Source organism: Dromiciops gliroides, chromosome 4 (assembly GCF_019393635.1).
Source record: "Dromiciops gliroides isolate mDroGli1 chromosome 4, mDroGli1.pri, whole genome shotgun sequence".
NCBI lineage: Eukaryota > Metazoa > Chordata > Mammalia > Microbiotheria > Microbiotheriidae > Dromiciops > Dromiciops gliroides.
In genome coordinates this window covers 266603220-266609219 of record NC_057864.1, presented here as the reverse complement: position 1 = coordinate 266609219, position 6000 = coordinate 266603220, and positions in this window count along the sequence as shown.

Sequence of the window (6000 nt, the reverse complement as noted above, 5' to 3'; positions counted from 1 at the left end):
ATGCTTGAAGTGCCTCAGTATCCCTTTGTTGCATATTGGATTGGAATTTGGGGGTCATAGGGGAAGACTAAATCCAGGACTTTTCCCACTAATTCTCCTTGAGAGTTGGGATTTTTTTCTTAATATTTTATTTTCTTTTTTCCCCTATTACATGTAAAGATAGTTTTCAATATTTATTTTTGTAAGATTTTGAGTTCCGAATTTATTTCACTCCCACTCTCCTTCCCCTCCCCCCTCCTGAAGCCAGCAAGCAATTTGATATAGGTTATACATTACATTCATGTTAAATGTATTTCCACATTAGTCATGTTGTGAGAGAAGAATCAGAACAAAGGAAAAAAAACACAAGAAAGAAGAAACAACAACAACTAAAAAAACAACAACACCATAAGTGAAAATACTATGTTTCGGGGCAGCTAGGTGGCACAGTGGATAAAGCACTGGCCCTGGATTCAGGAGTTCCTGAGTTCAAATCTGGCCTCAGACACTTGACACTTACTAGCTGTGTGACCCTGGGCAAGTCACTTAACCCCCATTGCCCCACAAAAACAAAATAAATAGATAGATAAATAAATAAGAATTTTTTAAAAAAGAAGGAAGGGCAGAGTGGGGGAGGGGACAGACAAAAGAAAATACTATGTTTCTGCATTTAGATTCTATAGTTCTTTTTCTGGATATGGAAAGCATTTTCGATCATTAGGTTTTTGGCATTGTCTTGGATCATTGTATTACTGAGAAGAACTAATTCTATCACAGGTGTTCATCACACAATGTTATTGATACTGTGTAAAATGTTTCTTGGTTTTGCTCATTTCGCTGAGTATCAATTCATGTGTCTTTCCAGGTTTTTCTGAAATCTGCCTATTTATCATTTCTTACAGCACAATAATATTTCATTGCATTCATATACCACAACTTGTTTAGCCATTCCTCAATTGATGGGCATCCCCTCAATTTCCAATTCTTTGCCACCACAAAAAGAGCAACTATAAATACAGCAGCGGGAGCAGCTGGTGCAGTGAATGGGCATCACGTGGACGCGACCCTTGGCGCACCGTTGTTCCTACTCTTCTTGGTCATCTTGTAAGTCAGAAGCTGAAAATGGCCAGATTTGCACTCAGATCCTCCTGAATCCAGAGCAGGTGCTTTATCCACTGTACACCTAGCTGCCCCTCCATGATCTCTTAATTTGCTTATGGTATTACCATATGTAAATCATGTACCCATTTTGACCTTATTTTAGTATACAGTGTGAGATGTTGTTCTACATGCAGTTTCTGCCATACCGTTTTCCAGTTATGCCAGCATTTTTGGTCAAATAATGAATTTTTATTCCAAAAGCTTTGATCTTTGGATTTACCATATACTAGATTACTATAGTAATTTATTATAGTGCAATTGGTACCCATTCTATTCCACTGATCCACTTCTCTGTTTCTTAGCCAGTACCAGATTGTTTTAACAATTACCACTTTATAATATAGTTTGAGATCTGGTACTGGCCTTTTGTCTTTACATGTCAGTTCTTAGAAAAAAAATTTCATTAAATTAGAATCTTCCCTTTTGACAAAGAAAAGCAAGTAAAACCATCTTAATCTGATAATAGATATGCAGCATTCTGTGTATAGTCCAGCATTCTTTTGTGACATTTCAAATCTAAGGTGTGTGTCCTTACCTGCCCCCCAGTGTGTGTGGGGAACTAGTTAGGATTTACTTATAAATTCAGCAACAATTTAGGCTTTTAAGCATTTATTAAAGTATATTAGAAGTTAGTAAAGAGAGAGAGAGAGAGAGAGAGAGAGAGAGAGAGAGAGAGAGAGAAAGCTCCTTTACCTAGCCGCTCATGCTTCCAAAGAGAAAGAGTCCCAGTCGGTTCCCCCAGAAGCCCCCTGTCAAACAGGAAGAGGGGTGGTCCCCAAACACAGCTCCAAGCTAATTGCCTGTAGTGATGTGGGATGGAATTAGGGTCAAATTGATCGTGAGTTGTCCCAAAAGAATTATAAGACTCAGTGACTCAGTTTCCCAAGTTTTATTGAGTGACCATAGGGAGAGAACAAGAATAGTGGAAAGGTATCTCTTGAATAAGGAAAGGAAAGACAGTTATATTGATAGTATGGATAAATTGATTATCAGTCTCATTATAATAATCTCCACCTTAAGGAGTACAGGGGAGGGCCTATCCTAATTTGGAGTTCCTGGGGTCCTAAGCCAACTCCTGAGGAGGGTACATTTTCCTGTGGACGGGTGTTTTTGGTGTTTACACATCATAAGGTGAATTTGGCCTTTTCTGCACATGTCTCTGTTTCCCATGACTAGTTTCAAAACATCTTCATTTTTTTTTTATTTCTAGTCTAAATTTCTATAGCCTGTCATTTTTTTTTTCATTGTTATAGTTTCAGGTCTTTATGGCCTTTCTTCCTCTGTTCCCATTATGGATACTGATTACTGTGGGTAAGAGAACCTAGCATCCTGACTTGTAAGTTATCCATTAACTGGGGTTCTGAATCCCTCTTAGAGCCTATATCTGAATTAGAGGTTGGGTCTGAGGTTTTTCTGTTAACCCCTTTTTTGCCTCCTACATCAGTAGCATTCAAGTCCATGGATTGACATGAATTAAAAGAGGTCCATGAACTTCCGGGACCTACAATTTCTAGGCATATCTTTTTTATGTCTGATGATTTATATTCCTGATTATAATGGTATTGTCCATTTTCTCTTTCCACGTACTTCACAGGCTCCTCCTGGTACTGCGCTACCTTTCCCACCTGACACATTCAGGTTATCATGACCTTCAAAACCATATGAAAATTTAGCAACACCACAAGCTAATATGAGGCCTCATGTATTATTTTGTATGGCTGAGTCAATTTTATTAGACGACAACAGCTATTTAATCTACAGCTGCTTTACAGCAGAAGTGAATACACACAGACAGAATGTGGATTTGTAGGTTTATTGTTAAATTCAAGAATTATTTATCAAGCACTTACTCTGTGTAAGGCACCCTGGCAAGAACATCTCTTTTGAGGTAAACATATGCAAACATCCAGAAACCCAGTAAGCCAAGAGTAGCAAGATGGAGGAAAAGAGTTAAAGAATATGGGGGCAGCTAGGTGGCACAGTGGATAGAGCACCTGCCCTGGAGTCAGGAGTTCCTGAGTTCAAATCCTGCCTCAGACACTTAACACTAGCTGTGTGACCTTGGGCAAGTCACTTAACCCCAATTGCCTCACTAAAAAAAAAAAAAAGAGTTAAAGAATACTAGCCCAAAAGTTAGGAGAAGTGGGTTCTAGTGCTTTTTGTGCTATAAAATATTTGATTCCGAGCAATTAATTTAAACTTTCTGGGCCAAATTACTAATTTAATTTTTCTAAGATCACTTGACAATATAAGATTTATTGATTTAATGACTTCTAAAATTATATAAAAGGCAACATGGTACAGCGAACAGGGCTGACATTAGAGCTAGGAAAACTTGGGTTCGAGTTCAATCTCTGAAACATATTGGTTTTGCATATCTTTTCCTGCATATGCTATGTGAAGTTGGGCAAATCATTTAACCTTTCAGTGCTCCAGGCATCTTTAAGATTAGGTTTCAAAGAAAGTGTTGGCCTGCATTAACAGAGGGAGTTTCTTTAGTCATGTTTTTTTTATATAAATGCAGTCACAAGATTATTTCCTGTCCTTTAAATTATATAGAGGTTGCCTTTATGAATATGTTCTGTTAAGGAATAGGGGCCATGCCCCAGATATATATGTATATATGTGTATATACATATATATATACATATATATATATATCTTAATATAGTGTCCTTTACATATAGTCTCTCTCTTTTTTTTTTTTTTCCTTTGCGGGGCAATGGGGGTTAAGTGACTTGCCCAGGGTCACACAGCCAGTAAGTGTGAAGTGTCTGAGGCCACATTTGAACTCAGGATCTCCTGAATCCAGGGCCGGTGCTTTATCCACTGCGCCACCTAGCCGCCCCATATAGTCTCTCAAATATTTATCTGTAAGGAAACCAGTGTGGCTCAATGGAAAGACTGCTAGATTGGGAGTCAGAGGACCTGCATTCTTAAGATTATGGATCTAGAGTAGAAAGGGTCACTAAAAGTCATCTAGTCCAACACCTTAATTTCGCCAAGAAAAAACTGATGTTTTAGAAATTTAAGGGCCTTGCCCCAGGGCCAGAGGTAGTAAGCATCAGAAAATAGACTTGAACCCAAGTCCTCTGACTCCAGAGCCAAAACTTTTTCCAACTTCCATTCTGCTACTTTACTACTTATGTGAACCTTAGGCAAGTCATCTAACTTTTCTGAACCTTGGTTTTTTACTTCCTAAGGAGTGGGCTAAAAACCTTAGAATGTCACAGATACCAGCAGAACTACTGAGATATTAAATTTTGGTGTCTGTCAATAAAGTCTCCTTGCCAAGTTGTCATTATGAATCTTCTTAGCTTTGTTTCTCCTTCTTAAAATAATCAAATTTATTGTATACCAATCTGCCTTCTCTAACCCCTACTCAAGGGTAAAATATGCAATCATATTCACAGTTCCTACTCAGAAACATGGCTGTCCTGTGACAATTTTTTTTTATTGCTATCAAATGGGAGTATGGAAAAGTTATTTTAAAAAAAGATTCAGAGAGATTCAAAACCAGTAGTTCTCAAGTGTTTCTTTTTGAAACAGCTTCTTTCTATAATCTAAGGGTTTCAGTTCCTTACATGTAGGACCTACAACTACAAATTTTGCCTTAGACCAGGGCTTCTTAAACTTTTTCCACTTGTGACCTCTTTTGTTTTGTTTTTGTTTTTGTAGGGCAATGATGGTTAAGTGACTTGCCCAGAGTCACACAGCTATTAAGTGTCAAGTATCTGAGGCTTCGTTTGAACTCAGGTCCTCCTGAATCCAGGGCCTGTGCTTTATCCGTTGCACCACCTAGCTGCCCCCACCCCACCCCCGTGGTACTCTCTTTACCAGAGAAACTTTTATGCAACTTTATGGGGGTATGCACAATGGACATGTTATGTGTTCAGAACCAAGACTGCAGGAGCCCCCATATTCAGTTACATTACCCATAGTTTAAGAAGCTAGGTCTTATACCAGATAGATTTCTACTTTATTTATTTATCTATCTATCTATCTATCTATTTATTTATTTTTGCGGGGCAATGGGGGTTAAGTGACTTGCCCAGGGTCACACAGCTAGTAAATGTCAAGTGTCTGAGGTCGGATTTGAACTCAGGTCCTCCTGAATCCAGGACTGGTGCTTTATCTACTATGCCACCTAGCCGCCTCCTAGATTTCTACTTTTAAAGTTAACAAGTGGAGGGGTAAGTGGAGGCAGGTGGAAGGAGGGAAATAAGTCTCAAGACAGAAGAGAGATGCATAGTGGTTGGCTTAGAAACTTTAACGCTTATTAAGATTTAAATAGTCCACACTATTATTCTATCACCCTAGGAGTCTAAATTATCTGAAGGGTGGGAAGGGAAGGGAGAGAAGGAAACAAGCATTTATTAAATGACTCCTATATGCCAGGCACTGTGCTAAGTGCTTAACATATATCTCATTTGGTCTTTGTAATAACCCTATGAAATATGTGTTGTTATTATCTCTATTTTATAGTTGAGGAAACTGAGGAATACAGAAGTAAGGTGACTCGCCCAGAATCACACAATTGGTATCTGAGGCTAGATCCAAACTCAGATCTTCCTGACTCCAGACCAGCATTCTATTTATGGTCATCACCTAGCTCTTGGAAACACATGGATGAGTTCTAGTAAGATAAAGGGAAAGTAAAGTAAAGGTTAATACATGAAGAGCTAAGTCAAAAGTGATGGGAACAGAAGGTGATGTGGGTTAATACAGGGAGATCAAGATGTTAGAGAGCTAGGTCAGTAGACCGGGTTATAGAAACTAAGCTGTAGTCAAATGCCTATATGTCAAGTCTTTCATCTGGAAATGCTAGCTTCTGTCATATTGCTAAGGAAGGGCTGCTGA